This window comes from Gorilla gorilla, chromosome 12 (assembly GCF_029281585.2).
Source record: "Gorilla gorilla gorilla isolate KB3781 chromosome 12, NHGRI_mGorGor1-v2.1_pri, whole genome shotgun sequence".
NCBI classification, from domain to species: Eukaryota; Metazoa; Chordata; class Mammalia; order Primates; family Hominidae; genus Gorilla; species Gorilla gorilla.
The window spans coordinates 48,822,971-48,845,678 of NC_073236.2; the positions used below are offsets into that span (position 1 = coordinate 48,822,971).

Below are 22,708 nucleotides of genomic sequence, written 5' to 3' on the forward strand. Positions count from 1 at the left end.
GCCTGTTGTTATTTATTCCTACCCAATCCAGGGGACTTGTCTGTCTTTATCTTATTTGACACACTTGACTCCTCCTTCCTGAAGCCCTTTATTCTCTTTGCTTCTAGAACACCACATATTTTTTTGCTCTCCTCCTGCTGTACTGAATGTTCTTTCTTAGTCTTCTTGGTCATGCCTGTTGCCTCTGCTCTAAGGACTTTTCTGCCCAGGGATCGTCTCCCATCCCTTTTCTTCTCTATGCCACACTGTCTCTCTTGGTGATCCCTTCTTCTCTCATGGCTTTAAGTTCTATTTGCTCACAACTCCTGAATGCCTGTATCCATCCTGGGCCCACACTCATGTACGCCATGACCTACCCCACTTAGACTTAGCAGGCATTTCACTTCAAAGTAGTCCAAAACAAAGCAGGAGATTTTTCCCACATGTGATTTTATTTCACTCTGTCTTGAGTTCTCAAGTTTTTCAAGACAAAACCTTTCGAGTCAGTCATGGCTCTTCTCTTTATCCTCACTCCGCTTCTCTAGTTCTTTATCAGGTCCAGTTTGACTCTATCTCTAAAACCATTTCTGAATGTGTCAATTTCTTTCATTCTAACTGGCTCTACTAAAAGTCCAAGTCACCATCCTCTCTTGACTGGGCTACTGCAGTGGACTCTGGCCTGGTCTCTAAGCTTTCTTTCTTGAGGGATCTGGTCATACCACTCCCTATGCAAAACCCTGTTGTAGAGCAAAGTCCAGGCTTGTTGCTTTATCCTAAAAAGCCCCATGGCAAGGGCCTCTGCCTGACTCCTTGACTTTGTGGACAAATGGGTTTATCTATGGGGAAATAAGAATGCAACATTCCTGATATCATGGAGGCCCAGCCTTCTATCTAGAGTTATATAACATCTTGGAAGGTTCCAAAGGCATTAAGTCAAGTCCAGGTTTGTCAGTTTCTCCAAAAGATGTCAATGAAAACTGCATACATCTTGCAGCTGAATATCTAAAGTATCAATTGCCTGAAAAATACTGATGAGCAAAATCCACTGGTGGCTACAAAGGTGATTATAAAGCAGTAGTGACCTAGTCGTGGGGAGATAGCACACTGAGTTAAGGAAAGCTTGTGTGTGTTCTGGCCAGACTGACCTAGGTTCAAATCCTTGCTGTGCCCTGTCCAGGGAATGTTAGCTGCTGAAGCTCTCTGGGCTTTATCAGTAACAAGGGGTGATTTTGCCCTTTGAAGTTTGCTAGAAGATTCTCTGACAGAGTGTCCTTTTCAGCGAGTGACAGAAATGCAGTAGGTGGTCTCTTTCTCCTTTCCTAGAGATGAAAAGAAACAGGAGCTGATGAGAAGTTCTAGGCCTATTGTTCTAGAATACCCAGGCCTATTGGTGTACTGCCCCTTCTACCCTACCTCAGCATGGTGTGGTTCATTCTGGAAAAGGCTCTGCAGAGGCACGAGATTTTCTGGCAAGAAGTAGATTGCTGCTTTAGATGGCTGTGTCCTGGCAGGACCACCTTAATGACTTGTCTTAGCACATTTAGGGTGTCAAGAACAGCTCTTAAATCTGGGCCCCTTCATAGCTCAGAAGAACCTGGGCATAATGTAGAAATTATTCTCTAGTGAGAACAAGATCTACAGGGTGAAAAAATAGAAATCTTAAAAGTTAGGAAATAACAAGAACAGAAAAACAGTATACCTTGTAGATTATTTTTAAATGACCAAATTGAAGACCATGGGATTTTTTTTTTAAACAAACAAGCTAGGAGACAGTGGTTAGTTTTGACATTGATGTAGTTGTAGGGAACTCTAGTTTGTGGTCAGCCCAAGGTACTTTCCATGCACATGAATCACCACATGCACTTAACTTGAGCAGAGCTCAATTTCAGATTCTTTAAACCAAAGTGAAAAGCCCCAAGTTAGGTTAACTGGCAGGCACATACTGTAGACAGCCCAGATCTGGGAATTTTAAAAAAAGTGTGTGGAAACAAACATATTTTGGTGGTTTTTGACATAATTATTGTCTCTTTCTCACAGTGATTTGCATAATGTTGCAGAGGTGTTGCCTGGCAAGCTCCAGTTAAAGTTGCAGATTTTGTGTGCACCTGTTTGCAGGCTAGAGAACAGTCATATGCAAGTAAAATCTTGGTACCCTCCATTGCTCGATTTACTTTTTTGAGCAGGCTTATTGCTGTGTAAGTAACCTACAAAAATTCCACATATTTGAAGTGTAGATATGTTTTTGCATATGTGTATATATCCATGAAACCATAACAATCAATATAGTAAATATTTCTATCACTCCCAAAAGTTGCTTCATGTAATTTATAATTTCCCTCCCAAGCCTCTCTTCCTCACTACTAGTTTGTTTTATATCACCAAAGATTTTCATTTTCTATAGTTTTTTTAAAATGGAATAAACAGTATATAGTCTTTTTTGACTGGTTTGTTTTACTTAATATAATTATTTTTGAGATTTATGCATGTTGTGATTATCCATTATTATTATTTTCTTTTTTTTCTTTTTTACTGAGTAATAGTCCATTGTATGGATATATCACAATTTGTTATCCATTCATCTGTTGATGAACTTTTGAGTTGTCTCCAGTTTGGGGCTATTTACCAATAAAGGTACCATGAACATTGGTGTACAAGTCTCTGTATGGATATCTGCTTTCTTTTCTGGTAGAACTGAGAGGCTGGGACATGTGGTAGGTGCATGTTTAACTTTTTATGAAACTTTAGTCTGTTTTCCAAAGTGGTTGTTTGATTTTACGTTACCAATAGCATTGTATGAGAATTTCATTTCCTCCATATCCTCACCCCATATGGTCAGTCTTCTTAATTTTAGCAATTCTAAAATACATGTAGTGGTATCACATGGTGGTTTCAATTTGAACTTCCCTAATGATGCTGACATCTTTTCATGTGCTTATTGCCATCCATATATCTTCTTTGGGGAAATGTCTGTTGAAATCCTTTGTCTATTTTATTTTTAATGGGGCTATTTTCTTATTATTGAGTTTTAAGAATTCTTCATATATTCTGGATATAAGTGCATTATCAGATGTATTCTTGGCAAACATTTTCTCCCAATCTGTGGCTTATTTTTTCAATCTCTTCAGAGTATCTTTCAAAGAATCAAAATTTTAAATTTTGATAAAGTCTAATTTATCAATTTATTTTTTATGGATTGTGTGTTTGGTATCATACCTAAAAACTCTGCCTAACCCAAGGTCATGAAGATTTTCTTTTATGTTTTCTTCTAAAGGTTTATAGTTTTAGATTTTACATTGAGATCTGCAATCCATTTGAATCACTTCTTTTTATATGATGCACGTTTGCATCCAAGTTCATTGTTTTTGTCTGTTTCTGCATACAGGAATCTAACTTTTCCAGTACTGTTTGTTGAAAAGGCTATCCTTTCTTCATTGAATTGCTTTTGCAATATTGTCCAAAATCAGTTGTCCATATTTTTGAGTGTGTGTGTGTCTATTTCTGGACTTTCTATTTGGTTCATTGATCTTTTCTTCTATCTTGCTGCTAGTACTAGAATATTTTGATCACCTGTAGCTTTATAATAAATCTTGAAAGCAGATAGTTTTAGAACTTCATCTTTTCTCTTTTTTAAAGTTATATTGGCTTTTTGGTTTTGTTTGCACTTCCATATGAATTTCAAACCTGCTTTTCAATTTCTACAAAAAGCCTGCTAGAAATTTGATTAGCACTGCATTGGGAAGAGTTCTCATTTTAGCAGTACTGAGTCTTCTGACCTTTAAACAAAGTATATCTCTCTGATTATTTAGGTCTTCTTTAATTTATTTCAGCAATGTTTTGTAATTTTTTGTGTACAGGTCTTACACTTAATTTGTCAGATTTACCCATAAGTATTTCTTTCTTTTTCTTTGAGACAGAGTCTCAGTTTGTTCCCCAGGCTGGAGTACAGTGGTGCAATCTCGGCTCCCTGCAACCTCTGCATCCCAGGTTCAAGTGATTCTTGTGTCTCAGCCTCCCAAGTAGCTGGGATTATAGGTACAGGCCACCATGCCCAGCTAATTTTTTGTATTTTTAGTAGAGACAAGGTTTTGCCCTGTTGCTCAGGATGGTCTTGAACTCCTGGCCTCAAAGGTATCCACCCGCCTCAGCCTTCCAAAGCAATGGGACTACAGGCATGAGCCGTAACGCCTGGCCAGTATTTCATATTTTTGATGCCATTCTAAGAAATTGAATTTTAACATCTGACAGTTCACTACTAGTACATAGAAATACAGTGATATTTTACATTTTTTCTGTGTTCTGACATGTTGCTGATATGGTATGGCTCTGTGTCCCCACCCAAATCTCATCTTGTAGCTCCCATAATTCCCATGTGGTATGGGAGGGGCCTTGTGGGAGACAATTGAATCATGGGGGTGGGTCTTTCCCATGCTGTTCTCCTGACAGTGAATGGGTGTCATGAGATCTGGTGGTTTTAAAAACAGGAGTTTCCCCGCACAAGCTCTTCTTTGTCTGTTGCCATCCACATAAGATGTGACTTGCCCCTCCTTGCCTGCCACCATGATTGTGAGGCCTCCCCAGACATGTGGAACTATAGGTCCAATAAACCTTTCTTTTGTAAATTGTCCAGTCTCAGGTATGTCTTTATCAGCAGCATGAAAAAGAACTAATACAGTTGCTAAACTTACTTTTAAATTCTAGTATGTTAAGTGTACATTCCTGAGGATTTTATATATACATAATTGTGCCAACTATGAATCTTTCCAGTCTATGCCATTTATTTATTTTTCTTTATCTGTTTTGCTGGCTAATATTTCCAGCACTGTTAAATAGAGTGGTGAGAGCAGACGCTTTTCCCTGATTCTTGAATTTAGAGTAAGAAAACTCCATCTTTTATCATGAAATATGATATTAGCTGTAGGTTTTTCATAGCTACCCTTCAATTGTTCAATTGGTTGAGAAAATGCTTTTCTATTCCTAGTTTTCTAATAGTTTTTAATCAGGAATGGGTGTTGGGTTTTTTTCAGATTTTTTTTCTACATCTATTTAGATGATCATATTGCTTTTATTTTGTAGTTAATAGTGATTTACATTGATTGGGTTTTGAACATCAAAACCCAATCAATGTATTCCCGGGATAAACCCTTCTTGTTCACCATGTTTTATCCTTTTTACATATTGTTGGATTAGATTTGCTAAATTTCTTTAGAAATGTTGCATTTATGTTCATGAGAGTTAGTTATTCATCTAGAGTTTTCTTTGTTTCACTTTAGAATCAGAGCAATAATAGGCTCATAAAATAATTTGGAATTATTCTCATCTCTTCAATTTTCAGAAAACGTTTGTAAGGATTGTTATTCTTTCTTCTCTTAATGTTTGATAGAGTTCACTGGTGAAGCCACGTCAACCGGGAATTTTCTTCATGCATACATTTTAAACTAAACATTCAATTTATTCCGTAAATAGAGGATTGTCTGGGTTCTTTCTTTCTTTTTGAGTGGGCTCTGGTAGATTGTGCCTTGCCAGGAATTTATCCATTTTATCTGAGTTTTAAAATTTATAGGCATAAAGTTTACAATACTTCCTTATTATCCTTTTAATATCTGTAGAATCTGAGTGATCCCACCTCTATAAATCCTAATATTGATGAATTTGTGTCTTAAGTAATTTTTTAAATCAATATGCCTAGAGGTTTTTAAATTTTATTGATCTATTCAAAGAACTAGCTTTTGGTTTTATTGATTTTCTCTATTGTTTTTCTGTCTGCTATTTTATTGATTTTTCATTCTGATCTTTATTATTTCCCTTTTAATGCTTACTTTGGCTTAATTTGCTCTTCTTTTCTAATTTTTAAAGTGGAAGATGAGGTCATTGGCTTGAGATGTTTTCTTTTTTCTAAAGTAGAAATCCAGTGCTGTATATTTCCTTCTACATATTGCTGAAGTGGCATTCCACTAGTGTTGATATATTGTGTTCTCATTTGATTATTTTTCAAGATATTTTCCAATTTTCTTTTTGATTTCTTATTTTACCCTTGGTTATTGACAAACACATTACTTTGTTTCCAAACCTTTGGGAATTTTCCAGATATATTTCTGCTAATGATTTCTATTTTAATTCCAGATTGCTCCGAAAACATACTTTGTTTGACTTGAATCCTTTTAAATGTATTATGCATTGTTTATGGCTCAGAATATAGAATATATCTTGAAAAATGTTTCACGTGCCCTTGTAAACAATGTGTATTCTGTTATTTCTGCATGATGTGTTCTATAAATGCCAAGTAGGTTCATTTTATTAGTAGTGTTGTTCAAGTCATCTATATCCTTGGTGATCTTTTTCTTTACTCATTCTGTCAATTATTGAGAGAGAGGTATTAAAATATCTAACATATATTTGTTAATTTCTCCTTATAGTTTTATTGATTTCTGTTTTATGTACTTTGGAGCTCTGTTATTAGGTGCATAAACATTTAGGATTATTATGGTCTCTTGACAAGTTGATCCCTTTAACATTTTTAAATGTTCTTCTTTATGCTTGATAATATTCTTTGCTTGAAATCCACTTTTATATTAATATAGCCACTCTAGATTCTTTGTTAGTGTTTACATTGTATCTTTTTCCCATCCTTTTTCTTTAAAGTAGTTATGTTTTTACATTTAAAGTGCCTTTTTGTGTTGGTAAAAAGCACATAGTTGGATTAGCATTTTAAAAAATCTAATTTGACAAATTGCCTTTTACTGGTTTTGTTTAGGCCATTTACATTTAATGTAATTATTGATATAGTTAGGTTTAATTCCTGTCATCTTACTGTTTTTCTCAATTTATCCCATAAGTTTTTGCTCTTTTTTCTGTTTTTCCCTGACTTTTTTCAAATGGATTATTTTTATGATCCAACTTTATCTCTTTTGTTGTCTTATTTGCTGTAACTCTTTGTTATTGTGTTATTTTCATATTTCTTAGGATTAACAGAACACATCTTTAACTTATTATAGCCTACCTTCAAATGATATTGTACCAGTTCACGTATAGCATAAGAAACTTACTTACAACAGTATACTTCCATTTCTCCCCTTCTGACCTTTATATTATTGTTGTCATTCATTTTACTTACATACATGTTAACATCACGCTACATTGTTATTACTTTTTTTTAAATAATTGATTACATTTTATGGTCATATCCACTTTTCTTTCTTTCTTCCTGAGGTCCTGAAGTCTTTTGTTATTATTTCCTTTCTGTTTTGAGCACTTGCTTTAGTCATTCCTTAAGGGCAAGTCTTCTGGTGACATATTCTTTTAGTATCCTGTCATCTGAAATGACTTTACTTCCCCTTCATTTCTAAGGAATAGTTTGACTTCTGGTTTGCAATCCAGTATGTAAGGAGCTTGGAAGTCGTCACTACATCCTAACAACAAATAAAAGGCTGAACAAACTGATTAATTAACAACTCTTAGATCCATCAGAGAAGTGAGGTTTACCGCCCCTTAAATTGGAAAGACTGACAAGAAAATACTTAGAATCACAAATTACTGCAGCAGAAACTCTTGAGCAGAAACCTTTGTGGGAACCAGTATGGGGTAGAAAAACCTGAACTGTAATTGATGAATTGGTGGGCATTCACAGTAAATAAGTATGAGAGTTAAACGGTCCAGGGGGACCCATTCAAAGGAGGGCCTCCCACTTTTGTGAGTTCTGGTTTCAGGAGTTCAACTAGGTTCTCACAGTGAATATCAGAAAAAAAAAAAAAAAGATCTTGTTCTTCTGGTGAGGAGAGGGAGGAGGAACTATTTGAAGTAAGTCAGAGCATTCTCTTCTAGTCAAAAAGGCCTGGCCTCAGGAGAAATTATTTTACCAGAGCCTAAACTATTGGGATTTTATCAGAGCCTAACCAACCTGGAAGAAAGGAAATAGCATGCTCCAGCATGCCTTAGCCTTCTACATAGGGGAAGAGAAATACTCAACTTCAGTTCATTCTAGCCATCTTGTCCTGCCTAAGGGGAGTGTTGGGGGGTTGAGAAGCTCTGTTTGAAGTTCACAGTTTAGAGACACAGGCTCACTAAAAGACTGAGATATAAAACTATAGGACACTTTTCTCCTTTCTTGCACTGTTACAGGATCTTTGGGGTATTGATTTTCTGGCCAGAAACCTCTGTGGCTGGTGGCATCTTTGCCTTAGTTCCTGTCTTGCATCTAGAAGAATGAGGTATGCAAACAAGTGAAGGGTGAACAAGACAAAGAAGAGCTTTACTAAGTGTTAGAACAGCTCAGAGGAAACCCTTAGTGCATAGCTCCTCTCTGTAGGCAGATCATCTTCTCTGTAAGCAGATCTTCCCATTGAGTGCTCAGCTCTCAAGCAGAGAGGAGGCCCTGGAGAGGGTAGCTCCTCTCTGTTATTGGTCATCATCCTGACATCTGCTGCTCTCACCAGAAAGGAGGCCCTCGAGAAAGTTACTTCTCTCTGCAGCTGGTAGTCCCTATGTCTCTGCAGGTCTCTGAAGCTCTCAGAAGAGAGAGTAGTTCCTCGCTGCAGCAGGCCATCTGTCCTCCGTCATCTGTCCTCTGCCCTGCTCTGGCTGAGCCTGGGGCTTTTTTGGACCTTAGAGGGAGGAAGTGCCTGTTGATCAGTTCATGGAGGGCCATGGGCAGTCCAGAAAAGGCACCACAAGTCCCCACTCCATTCTGCTGGTCTGGCAGCCTGGCTCCCAGCCTTTAGGCCCTCCTTGGCCTGAAGGTGGGGTCTTACTGGCAACCCACCCACTTCCACCCAGGAGCCTGCCTGCCTTCTGCTGTCCCTGTCCCCCTGGCTGCTGGCACCAAGAGGCACCTGCAGGCCAGCACTGAGCAGTCCTCAGAGCTCCCCTCTGCTTCCCCTCCTACTCTCATTGGTACCCAAATTCTGGAGGGGGCTGGGGCAGCAGGGCACTGGCTTGCCAGCACTGATCCAAGTGTGTGCAGACCATGCCAAACTGTGATAGCACCCGGGCTTGGCTCCAACCCTGCTCTGATATGGGAGCCTGTGCCCGGAGCAGTGAGAAGCCAGGCAACTGGAGAAGACACCCCTGGGCTTATGGGTACCGGGGTCGGGGGGCCTTCCCTGGCCCCTAAGGGTGTAGGTTGCAGAGACACCTAGGTCTTGTACCTGGGAAGGTGGCTGCAGCTGCACCCAGGGAGCTCCTGCCCTGCCAACTCAGAAGGGGTGGGGTTCCTGCTTGTCCTTGGCTCCTGCCGGCTTGGTGGAGCAGAGGCCCAGGTCTGCACCTGTGGATCTGGTGGTTGCACCTGCACCAGGGAGGGCAGAGATCCTCCCTGCTCCTGGCACCTGCAAGAGCACAGGGAGGCTCTGATCGGCAGCCACAGCTTGAGCAGCTGCAGCCTTACTCAGGAAGGCGGGACTCCTCCCTGCTCCATGGAGCAGAAGGCCTGGGTCTGCAGCTGCACCCGCACCCAGGAGGGCAGGGACCCTGCCTGCTCCATAAAGTGGGAGGCCTGGGTTGCCAGCTGTGGTTTGGGCAGGTGCATTGGCACCTGGGGAGCTGCTGCCCCAACTCAGAAGGGCAAGTCTCCAGCTTGTCCTGGCTTCCAGTCTCCTAGGAGTGCGGAGCCCCAGCTGTGCCTCCCTGCTGCAGCTGGCATGATGGCAGCGCTGCTGCCATCAACACTTCACTACCACATTAGTAAAGACCAACTTTCTGCAGTTCCTTTTATCCAGTATCTCATATCTGACTATTAAAAAACAATTACAAGGCATGCTAAAAGACAAAAAAAAAATAGTTTGAAGACACAGAACAAGCATCAGAATTAAACTGATATACCTAGAATAATCTTACTAGGTAGAGCATTCAGAATTGCCAATTTTTTTTTAATCACTATTTATAAAATGCTGTGCCACTTCTTTCTGGCTTAAGTTTTACAAGTAATGTATTGTTTCCCCTTAACCTCTCTTAAGACCTTTTTCCATCTTTAATTTCCAGAAATTTGAATATGATTTGTCTTGGTATGGATTTCTTTGGATTTATCCTATTTGGGGTTTGTTCTACTTTATTCTTTTTGAATCAGTGGGTTTAATGTCTTTTGTCAAATTTGGGGAAATTTTAGCCATTATTTATTTGATTATTTTTTTCAGTTGAACAGATTTTCTCCTTACTTCTAGGACCCTGATGATACAAAAGCTAGATTTTTTGTTATCATCCATAGATCTCTCAAACCATTTATTTTTTTTTCTAGGCTATTTTCTCTATATTGTTTACACTGAGTAATTTCTAATTGTCTGTCTTCAAGTTTGCAGACTCATTCTTTGTCGTCTCCAGACTACTTTTGAGGCTATCTGTTGAGTATTTCAGTTACTGTATTTTTTTAGGTTTATAATTTCCAGCTCATTACTTATTCAATATCTTATATTCCTTTACTTAGATTCTTTTATTTTTAATTTTGTTTCAAAAGTGTTTTTAATTGCTCATTTAATAATTTTTTACACTTGATCTTAGCCAAAAGGCCAAGAGGCAATCATTTAATAATTTCTGCTAACTTTGTATGTGTTTGAAACTTCACAATAAAAAGGGAAAACAGATGCAGTTTTTCTGATCTAGGGAAGATGCTGACCACTTTCTTCATCTGTAGGAAAAAACAAAACAAGAAGGAAATGAGACTAAATGATTATAGAGGAGAGTACAAACAGCTTAATTAAGAAGATATTGCACCACTAGGAAAACTTCCCATGCAAAGTGCATCCTAGTGCCTGGTCATCTCTCAAATTTAATGTTTACTAGTTTTAATCGCAAGAGTAATAAATAAAAACTAATGATTCATTTTGCAGAATAATAGGCATACTGTAATCCCAGTTCTCACACATTGGAGAAAAACAAAATTTAGAAAATGAGATTCCTCTATAGTCACAGCCCTTATATCACCGCTCTCAATGGTTTTGTAAACCATTCAGATTTTTTTATGTGTGATTAGAACTGGGATTATATTAGACCTATTGGTCTGCAATTTCTTTTTCTTCTTTTTTGCCTAAATATTCTGCTAAGAGAGTTTATGAGACAGAATAAACAGCTGTTTAGACAGAAAAGCTAAAAACAGTTGAAAACAGCTAAAAGCAGCTTCTTTTCTGTTCAGATTCCAAGAGCATGCCAATTTTATCCATATTTTAATATCTGGCATGATCCATGATCTTTTTAACCTAAGGACATAATTTTCCACAATTATTATCCTTTTACCTAAGGACAAAAAAATTACAGTAGTGAAAATAACCCGAAAAGCAAGATCCTGAAGTTCCGTGCTTGCAGTTGGCTGGCCCTCTGTGCCTCTGTGGGCAGGTGGCCGCCGGGCTTTGTGTCTGAGGGGCTGCATAGTAGAATGACTCAGCAAAGCAGTGGCCTGGGGAGCATAGATGAGGCTGACTAAGATTATGAGCTTTCAGGGGAGCATTCTGTTTAGCTGGCAAATTTCTCTTTTAAGGTAATGAAAGTGTTTCAGGTTCCTCTTTGTCCATTTGCAAATAAACTGGTGAGTTAACGTCACTCCCAGTGCAAATGAGAGTGTAGTGCACACGTCATGAAGATGAAGTGGTTTCCCCTTAATTTTGCATATTTTCTTGTCTGCTTTTAACTCTAGAAGATATTTGCCTTCACCTGATTTACAGTCAGGTTCGTTTCTCGCATCGTAAATGGACTCTTCTCGGTTGTCCTCACAAATTATTCATTGCGCTTATTTCATGTATGATGCCCCTGATTTTGTAGCATTGGCCCTAATAGAATATTAGACAAAATTCAAGGAGGAGAAACTTGTGTGGGGATAGGGGAATAGATGGGTGCCCTTTGTAGAACAGAACTCTGTCTTGGGCTTCTTTTTTTTTAATCCTGTAAGGCTTAACTGTAAGAAGCTCACGGTATCTCCATAAAAGCCTTCTGGTTGATTGATAAATATTCTCAGCAGGGATTATTTAAGAAAACGGATCTCAATATTTCTAAGAGCTAGTTGCGGTGACTCATGGTGAACAGAGAATTATGATTGGACAGTGTTGGAGCCATTGAGACCACGTTATTGCACCTCAATGCTTAGCATAAAGCCTCATGCATCTACTTGTTCATCCATCCATTTTTCAGCTAGCTTTTACTACATGAAATCCTGATATGAAGCTCTGTGCCACGTGTTTACTCCATATACCTATCCCAGTGACTCTTTCAACTCAAGCTTGCTCTCTGAGGACAAAATCATGAACACATCCACAGAGCCACACTCTACCTCTCTCCCACTGGAAGACCAGAATCCGTTTTCCAGTTCCCCCAAGCCCAAGCACTGTGACTCTCATCTGTCCGTGGAAGCCTCTAAGCCACTCCCCCCAGCCCCCATCCTGTTCCTTGGCCTCCTTCCTCCTCAGCACCTTGGAGCCTCCAGAGTTGATCTTACTTCTTCTCAGGTCCCCCTGGCGTCCTCATGGGCCCTGACAGACTCATTTAGAGAGCCAAAGAGCCCTCTATGAGGTTTCCAAATTTTTCCCAATTAAAATTAGCTTGTCTCTTCTGGCCGGGCATGGTGGCTCCTGCCTATAATTCCAGCACTTTGGGAGGCTGAGGTGGGCAGATCACCTGAGGTCAGGAGTTCAAGACCAGCCTGACCAACATGGTGAAACCCTGTCTCTACTAAAAACACAAAAATTAGCTGGGTGTGGTGGTGGGTGCCTGTAATCCCAGCTACTCAGGAGGCTGAGGCAGGAGAATCACTTGAACCTGGGAGGCAGAGATTGCAGTGAGCCAAGATCGCACCACTGCACTCCAGCTTGGGTGACAAGAGCGAAACTATTTCAAAAAAAAAATTAACTTGTCTCTTCCATGCTGGGAAGTAAGAGCCTCTCTGCTTCCATGCCCAGCTTCTATCCTTGCCCTGTCCAAAATAAAGCAAAGTCCAGTCCCAGCTGGCTCCTCCCTGCTACCTGGGGAATATTCTCACTTCTGCTTTACATCTCTGCTTGGCACCCTCAAGCCTCAAAAAGAGGTTTTTATTGTAATATCATATTACACTAAATTTGAAAAAGAAAAAGTAACACCCTCTCACTCCCACACCCAAATACAGCCACAGTTATCATTTTGGTAGGTTTGACTGGGCTCCTCTTTCTTGTGAAGGTTGTCATGGTTATATGCACACAATGTTGTGCCCTGCTCTTGTCAAAAGCATGCCTCCATGTTGCCACATGAACAATAGTCACCATTTACATGCATAACACAACATTAAAACATTTACAATGAACTGTAATTTTAGCACTGCATACACCTATCAAAATGACAATTAACACTCAAGTGATACTTTGCTCCATATTTTGGATTTTTTTTTTTTTTTTGTAGAGAGGGTTAAGAACCCTCTTGCAATTCTTAACACATCATGATAAATTGATCTCCATGGGAGACTGCACAAATGCATACTGTCAAGAGCAATCTGAGAAGATAGCAGTTTTACCATATCCTTGTCAGCACTGGAAATTGCAATGGAAATGTTACTTTTCATTAATGTATCAGGGCAAAAGATAGCTCTTCATTGATATTTATTTCAATTTGATTACTAATGTGGTTGTTGAATAGTTTTTCATGGGCCAGTTATACCAGAACGGGTCTAAGCCAGCTAAGTGCTCTGCTTTCTTTCCCTTTGGTGTCTATACTGTGGAAAGTTATTGTTCGTAGAGCTTTTGCGAGCTTGCCACCTCTGCCATTGATACCAGGCATGCCATATTTTGTAGAGCCAGCTTTATTTTTATTTTGAAGTGGCTTCCCCATTTCTGAAAAGGGACTTGGCAAGAGTTCCGTTCTGTCACAGTGAATTAGACACCAACTTCCCTTGTCAACAGAAGTTGGCCTGTTGGGCTAGACTTGGGCACCAGGTGCCACCTCCTGCTTGGCTGCCCTCTCAGTGACATCATCTATACCTGGAATGCCCAGTGGGTATTGGACTAGGAAAGAATCTGGCCTGCTTGGACTGTGTCTGGTCACAGGTCAGTGGAATTTGAGGAGCGACACAGTGGCAAAGCCCCACAAGGACTGGCAGCCTGACTCAAGAAGGCTCTAAACCATTCATCCCCTTCAACTGCCACACCACCATACCTGGCCCATCAGTGCTGAGAAGGTGAGCCAGGTGGGGACCAGAGTGTCACTAAGTCAAACATGATGAGGCAGAAGGAAAGGTCTCGGCATACAAAATGTGCCCTCTGTCTTGAGGCAGAGCCATCCATTTTATATGCTCAATCAACATATATGTGGCATTTTTATGCTGTTCAATCACCCTCCTGAGAATGTTCATGGCAAAACAGACCCTCCCCACAGGCCTACCTTCCCTTGCCCTGGCAGCAGCCTCCTTGAACAGAGTCCCAGGGAGACAGAATAATAAAAATTACAACTTCCTCTATCAGGAGGAAGGCTGCACCCTCCCGCTGATTGCCTTCGCCTGAAAAGTTTCTTGGCCACACCGTGGCTTCCTTGGGCTTTTGGGGCTCACTGTGGGGCTGTCTATCTCTCTCCACACTACACACACATTTAAGCTCTTCACTGGGACATCATGAACTAAGAAGTCTGAGATGTTGCTTTTCTCTCTATCAAAACTTTATTGAATGTCCATCATGTGCTAGACTTTGCAACAAAGCCAAGTCAGACTTGGCCTGCCCGCTGGGAACTCACAGGCAACAAAGTTCATGATCAAAGTAATGTCAGCTAAGAATTTTGCTAGCTAGGCACAGAACGCATAGGAAAGATGAGGTCAAGGCAAGTGTCTTAGAAGCCATGAAGGCTGAGCTGAATGTGGGGACTCCAGAAAACAGAAGACATAAAATTGCAAAAGGTCCTTGTTCTCAAAATGTTGTCTTAAAAGCTCTGAGCTTCCTGAAAGATTTCAGGCAAGCCAGGGGAGGGAGGGCAGGCATGGCTAACTTTGCATTTAGGACAGATCCCCTTGGCAGCCATGTTGGGCATAGATGGGAAGATAGGAAGGCCAGGGGAATGGTCATACCCCAGCGAAGAAGTGATGAGTGCCTGGGCTCAAGCAGGATCCATGGGGTGTTGGGGGACAGTGCGGTTTTCAGAGGCAGTAAAGAAGAGGGGCTCCCCAGCTTGGATTTGGTGGTGGTGGGAAAGGGAGGATTTAAGATGATATCCAGTTTCCTGGTTCAAGCAGTGGACACACATTTGGGGGAAAGAGGACAAGTTCAGTTTTGCAGATGGCGTATTCTGGACATCCAGGAGATATTCAAGTGTGTCCTCAGTGGCCCAAGCCCAGGACAAGGACCCAAGACTCCAAGGCAACGTGTGGTTAAATCCATGGCTGAGTCTATCGCTGAGTGGGACCACGTAGGTCCTGCTATAGAAGAGGTGAGTCCCAAGGCCAAAGCTGGGATCCCTGACCTCTAAGATAGTAACAGGAGAGAAGGACAGTACAAAGAAGATTGAGAAATCCTGGCCAGAGCAGGTGGACAACAAAAGGGTTTCTGGAAGAAGTGTCTACTGTGTCAAACATTAAAAGAAGGTTAAGTAAGAAAAAGATCAGAAGTGTCCACTGGTTGGGATAAAGAAGAGGCAGCGAGTATCAGTAGCTGGTTCAGGAAGATTGGTTGTGAAAGGAAGGTGGGATGAGAGGGGAAAATGTGGTCAAGAGAGAGGTTTTGTCAGGATGGGGGACTTTAGTGCATGTAAGGCATGGAGGATTGCTTTAAATTGCAGTTTACAGAAATGCAGCAGACTTTTCTGTCTCAGGGGAGTGGCATAGTTTCTTTTGCACCTTCTTAAGCTTGCATGGCTCTGGAAAGTGAGCTTTCTCTATCAACATGTGGAAATAGAGGGCAGGACAGAGTAAGAGACATTGTACAAGAAAACAACAGGAGGATTGAAGGGGAACCAGTGGGAGGGAGGAGGAGTGAGCAGAAAGGAGGTGGAGCTCAAAAGAGAGAGGAGAGGACCTGAGTATGCGTGGAAGAAGAGAGGTCATGCGAAGAACTTCTCAGGGCAGCCAGGCATGGCTTGGCAGACTGGGGATGACTAAGATTCCACTTGCAGTTACCTGCTTAGCCAGGTAACCTCAAAGCCCAGTAAACGTCAGTCATGCCCAATCACTTTTGTGTAAGTAGAGTTTGGAGGTCTTTATTAGGGACAAAGGTTTAGATCAATATGTGGAAAAAAGAAGAAAATAGCCATAAGAATTAGAATATGAATGAGAAACATAATTCTGCTTGAGTCAGTGCAGGGGTAGACAAGTGTCTATTTCCCCCTGACTGTGAGGAGGATCTGTCCATTTCATTGGCTATATCAGGAGGGAGGCTGGCAGATTTGGGGCTGCAGGTTCCTGATTCTTGGTTTACAGAGGTTAAAAACCCAGGAAAAATGGAAAGGTTGAAGAAATGGGTCAGTTTCTTCTGTCTTTGTGCTGCTCCTTCCATCTTTCCTCCCACACATGGAGGACAGCATCCTCCACCCCACACACTCAAGTTCCTTTCCAGCTTTCAGATGCTCCCTGTCTGCCCTGGAGGCAGCATCAAACCCTGCAGGTGACTGGGTGCAGGTGATTTGGTAATTTTGCCAAATTACCAATCACTATTTCCCAAAAGTCAATTAATTGAAAAACAATTTGCTGAAAATTAATTTTCCAAAAGATCAATTTCCATGAGAAGTGATCTCTGGAATTCACCCAAAAGTTGCTTTGGTTAATTACTTTTAAAATTATAACAATTTGTGTGCTCTGGTTTGTAAAACACTGAGGATTTCCCCCCAGCTTTGGTTTTCTATTTCACTTATATTTAGCAGTTTAGTTTGCAAGTGTCAGGTATGTTTTTATCAGCCGTTTTGCTGTGGATTTCTCAGTCCCTCCCTGGTAAATGTCAATTTCATGTGGGTTTCCATATTTCAGGAGTGGGACACTTCTCAAACACACAATATTTTTTTGGTGTCAATAGACGGGTTTTCCCTCAACCACATTTATTGTCAATTCCAATTTTAGACTTGTGTCTAAATTGGACTATAGTTCCCACTTTTGGATTTTGTCATTGGGGAAGTTGTCATGGATATGTGAAAATTAACATGCAGAAAAAACTTTTATTTGGCTGACTGCCAAACCACTTTGAAAAAAAAAAAAGATGACGAAAATTGGTGTAAAATTGCACTTGAAGGGCAAAACCATCTTTTCTGAAAACCAAAGGTTAGAATATAAAAAGCCTCATGAATTGCCAAAACCTTTATAGTAACTACTGAGGAGCAGTCAGCTTCTGAAATATGAACCACATGCCTATAAATCTGATAGAAAACAGTGGTAGAGAAACTAAAAATGCAACATCTCAACTAAATATAACCAAAGGCCAAAATGTTGGGAAAAAATCATTAACAGATTTCGAAACTTTCTGTGAAACACATATTATTACACATTTTGCAAATAATTACTACAAAGAAGTTTTTAGTGATTTGGGAATCTGTGAAACTGGTTGTTTTGCAAATTGATTTTTAACATAGTGGCTTTTAGGCAATCGGTCACTGTGAGAGTGTGACTTTTGGCAAATGTTCTTGAGGTCAGGAGTTTGAGACCAGCCTGGCCAACATGATGAAACCCCATCTCTACCAAAAAATACAAAAAGTAGCTGAGCGTGATGGTGCACGCTTGTAGTCCCAGTTACTGGGGAGGCTGAGGCATAAGAATCGCTTGAACCCAGGAGGTGGAGGTTGCAGTGAGCCAAGGTTGTGCCACTGTACTCCAGTCTGGGCAACAGAGACCCTTTCTCAAAAAAAAAAAAAAAAAAATTGCTAACACGGAAGCATTAAGCCAGCACCACACATTCCACACATTCAATTCCTGTGGCTTCCTCCTGCCTTGAGCAGTCTAGGGATGCAACTGGGGCCAACCCAGTGGGCAGTGCATTGAATGCAGTGACATTACTAACATCTGTTTCTGACCCGTACTTCTGCTATGACCCATATGTGGCCTCCTCTGCTCTCAGGCTGAAGTCCAGGCACCTCGTGGGACTTTCCAGGCCTCACGGATCTGGCTCCTCTACCCCATGAGCCCAGTGAACACCTCTCGTGTGCAGGGCCTGGCGTCCGACCTGCCTTTGAGATGCACCCCACCACACTGCAGTCGGTGTCTTGTGCACTCCTCTCTAGTGTGCCACCTCTGAGAGGTGGGCACCAGCCAACCCTGGTCACCATTCACAGTAGCACAGCTAAACTGGATCAATTAGTGATTTTTAAAGTTCAATGCTTTGAGACTTCTGCTTCTGGAAAGATGGAGTAGATATATTTTTCCTTATTCTTCTCACTAAGTACAACTAAGGCATTGTATAAAACAAACATAAGAAGACTGAAAGATACAGAGAAGAAGGCAGCCCGACTAGGGACCTCAGCCTCCCAACCCCAGCTCCCCAGGTAGTGTCAGGAAGGCCAAGTGCAGAGTCTGGACAGGACTTCCTGCCTGGAGATAACGAGCTGCTGACCCTCCTCCATGCAGTGTGAATGGAGAACACACAGGAAGCTTGGGCTGCCCCCCACTGAGAAGGAGGCACCCAAAAGGTGTGCAGTAAAAGCCAACAGAACTGAGAGGAAAAATAGACAAATTCATAATTATCATTGGGCATTTTGCTACTGTTTCTCTGCCTTTCTCTACAACTGATATAAAACCAAGCAGAAAATCAGCAAGGATGCAGAAGACCTCAACAACATCTTCAACTAACAGGGTCTAATTGACATTTCTAGAACGCTGTACCCAAAACCTGCAGAATACACATTCTTTTCATGTGCCCAAGGACCATATACCAGGATACATGACATCTTGGGCTGTAAAACGAGCCTTGGCAAATGTAAAATAATTGAAATTATACAGAGTGTGTTCTTGGACCACAATCGAATCAAACAAGAAATCAGTAACAGAAATATAGCAGGAGAATCTCAAATAACTTACAAATTAAACAACACATTTCTAAGTAACCCATGGTTTAAAAAGGAAATTCTTCAAATCAATAAGCTAAGCTCTCACCTCAAGATACTAGAAAAAGAAGAGCAAAATAAACCCAATGCAAGCAGAAGGAAATAAAAAGATTGCCCAGAAAACAGTAAAAATGAAAACAAAGAAACAATAGAGAAAATCCATGAAACAAAAGCTAGTCCTTGAAAAGGTCAATGAAGTTGACTAACCTGTAGCAAGACTGACAAAGAAGAAAAGAACACATAAATTGCCAACATGAGGAATCAGGGGATATCACTAAAGACCCTGCAGGCATCAAAAGGTTAATAAGAAAATACTATGAATAATTCCAGATACATAAATTTGACAACTTAGATGAAATGGACCAATTGCTTGAAAAGCACAAACTTCCACAATTTATCTAAAATGAAATAGATCATTTGAATAGCCTTATAACTATTAAGGAAAATTAATTTATAATTTTTAAAAGCCATAGGAAGAAATTTATAGGCTCAGGGGTTTTGCTGGAGAATTATACCAAAAGTTTATAGAACAATTAACACCAATTTTATACAGTGTCATCCAGAAAATAGTAGAGGAAGGAAAGGTCATTTCCTAATTCATTTTATGAGGTCAGTATTACCCTGATGCTAAAACTAGGAAAGGACAGTATAAAAAATGAAAATTATTGTCCAGTGTCCCTCATGAATATAGACATAAAAATCTATAAGAAAAATACTAACAAATAGAATTCTTTAATATAAAAAATCATTATATAACATGACCAAGTGGGGTTTATCCCAGGAATACAAGGCTGGTTTAATATTCTAAAATCAATCAATGTAATCCACCATATTAACAGGCCTAAAGAAGAAAAATCACATGATTATTTCAATTGCTGCAAAAAGGACAAACACAAAATTCAATACTCATTAATGATGAAAACTCTAAAAAATTTGGAGCTGAAGGAAACTTCCTCAACTTGATAAAAACATCTACAACATCATACTTAGTGATGAAAAATGTAATGCTTTCTCCCTAAGATCATAAGGCAAGGCTGTTTAACATAATACTGTAAGTTCTAGCCAGTGCAACAAGACAAGAAAGGGAAATAAAAGACCCGCAGGACAGAAAAGAAATAAAACTATTGCTATCTGCAGATTACATAAAGGTGTGTGGAAAATCCCAAGGAATCTATCAAAAATCTCCTAGAATTAATAAGCTCAGCAAAGTCATAAGATCAACACAAAATTAGTTGTATTTCTATATGCTAGCGATAAACTGGTGGAAACCCAAATTAAAAATGCAATACCATTTGCAATCACACAGAAAAAAAGAAAACAAATACTTAGGTGCAAATCTAGCAAAACACGTACTTGAAGGGTTTATATGCCTAAACTATGCAATGTCGATGAAAGAAATCAAAGGCAATTGAAATAAATAGAGACACCCATCACATTCATGGATTGAAAGACAACAATTCTCCTATATTCATATACAGTTTTAACAAAATTTGCATTAAAATACCAGCAATGTTTTCTGTAGATAAAATTATTCTAAAATTTATAAGAAAGGTCACAAAAACTAAACTAGCCTAAGCAATTCTAAAAAAGAAGAATAAAGGGACAAGAACTAGTCTACTCAAGGCTAAGGCTTTCTACTTAGCAACAGTGATCAAGACAGTGTGATATTGGCAGAGGATTAGAGACACACAGATCAGCGGAACAGAAAAAGAATCCAAAAAGAGACCCAGAAAAATATGGCCAAATGATTTTTGATGAAGATCCAAAATGGATAAAGAATGGGCTTTTCAACAAATAGTGCTTGAGTAACTAGGGAAGTGTGGGCTTACAAAAAAAGGTACTTTATACCTAACACATTATAAAAAAAAAAAAGAGCAAAACAGAACTCAAAATAGATCACAGACTTAAATGTAAAATGTAAAACTATAAAGCTTTCAGGAAAAAACAGGACAAAATTTTCAGGAGCTCCTAGTTGGCTAGACTTGGCACCAAAACATGTTGTATAAACTGAAAATTGATAAATTGGACTTCATAAAAATTAAAGACATTTGCCAGTAAAATATCATAAGAGAATGCAAAGACAAGGTACAGATTAGGAGAAAGTATTTCTAAATAATTCTGATATCTGATCGTCAATAAAGGACTCATATCTAGAATTTATTTAAAGAACTGTTAAATCTTATCAATAACAAATAAACAGTCTAATTAGATATTGGGCAAAAGGCATGAAGAGCCATTTTACCAAAGATGGAAAATAAGCATATGAAAAGATGCTCAACACCACTGCCCACTAACAAAATGTGAATTAAGACTCTCATTTTATATCACCACACACCTATCAGAGCAGCAAAAATAAAATTTAAAAAGAATCTATGTCAAATGTTGACCCAGATGCTAAGAAATTAGGTCTACATTACTGGTGAGAATGTAAAATGGCACAATCACTTTGGGAAGTAGTTGGGCAGTTTCTTAAGAGTCCATTTGAGCTGCTATGACAAAATACCATAAACTGGGTGGCTTAAACCAGAAACAATTATTTCTCACAGTTCTGGGGGATAGGGAGTCTCAGATTAAGGCACTGGCAGGTTTAGTATCTGATGAGGGCTGGTTTCCTGGTTCACAGATGGCACCTTCTCACTGTATCCTCACATGGTGGAAGAAGAAAGGCAGCTCTCTAGCGCCTCTTTCTTCAGGGCACTAATCCCATTTATACAGGCCCTGCCCCTAAGACCTAATTAACTCTCAAGGGCCCAATCTCCTAACACCATCACATTGGGGATTAGGTTTCAACATATAAATTTTTGGGGGCAACACAAAATCCACACTGTAGCACTAGGATACACTTGTCATATGATCTAGCAATTATATTCTTGGACATTTATTTCAGAGAAATGGAAATATGTGCACGTAAAAACTTGTATATGATTCTTCACGGCAGCTTTATATGTAATAACTCAAACCTAGAAACAACCAAAATGTCCTACAATAGAAGAATGGTTAAACAAACTGTGGTATATCCATACCATGGAATACTACTCAATAATAAAGAGAAACAAATTATTGATACATACAACTTGGATGGATCTCGAGGGCACTACATTGAAGGGAAAAAAAAGCCATTCTCAATAGGTCACATATTGTATAATTCCATTTATGTAAAATGCTCACTATTACAAAATTGTAGAACTGGAGACCAGAGTAACGGTTGCCAGGGGTTAGTTACGGGTGGGGTCATGGGGGAGCACTGGGTGTGACTTTAAAGGGACAGCATCAGGGAGAACTTTGTTGTGATGGCACAGTTCTGTATCTTGATTGTGGCTGAATGTGCATCAGTCTACATCTGTGATAAAAATGGCATAGAACGTCATACACATACACACACACACACATTGTACCAATATGGATTTCCTGGTTTTGACATTATACTATAGTTAGGTAAGATGTTAATCACTAGGGAAAATCAGAGAAAGTGAACACAAGACATGAATCTTTAATTTTTTCAAAACAAGGTTTTTTGAAATGTTGTTCAATTGCATTCTGGCCTCTATGCTCTGTCGCCCGGGCTGGAGTGCAGTGGTGTGATCTCGGCTCACTGCAACCTCTGCCTCCCAGGTTCAAGCGATTCTCCTGCCTCAGCCTCCTCAGTAGCTGGGACTACAGACACACAACACTGCGTCTGGCTAAGTTTCTTATTTTTTAGTTGAGACAGGGTTTTGCCCAGGTTTCGCCCGGGCTGGTCCTGAACTCCTGACCTCAAGTGATCTGCCCGCCTTGGCCTCCCAAAGTGCTGGGA

The 22,708-nt window shown here is 39.9% G+C and overlaps 1 long non-coding RNA gene across 3 annotated transcripts; it reads right to left on the reverse strand.

Annotated features, from left to right (window-relative positions):
• Positions 1-412: 412 nt before the first annotated feature.
• On the reverse strand, positions 413-22,273 carry LOC109025591 (uncharacterized). 3 transcript variants are annotated; one of them, XR_010129913.1, is made up of 5 exons: positions 21,987-22,273; positions 9,120-9,299; positions 8,406-8,576; positions 1,393-1,573; positions 413-1,298 (listed from the first exon to the last, which is right to left on the reverse strand). It is a non-coding gene; the product is annotated as an uncharacterized lncRNA (long non-coding RNA). The 3 variants fall into 3 exon arrangements; XR_010129914.1 differs by lacking the exon at positions 8,406-8,576; XR_002004525.3 differs by lacking the exons at positions 8,406-8,576; positions 9,120-9,299 and having other exon boundaries at positions 21,987-22,256.
• Between the last annotated feature and the right edge of the window lie 435 nt (positions 22,274-22,708).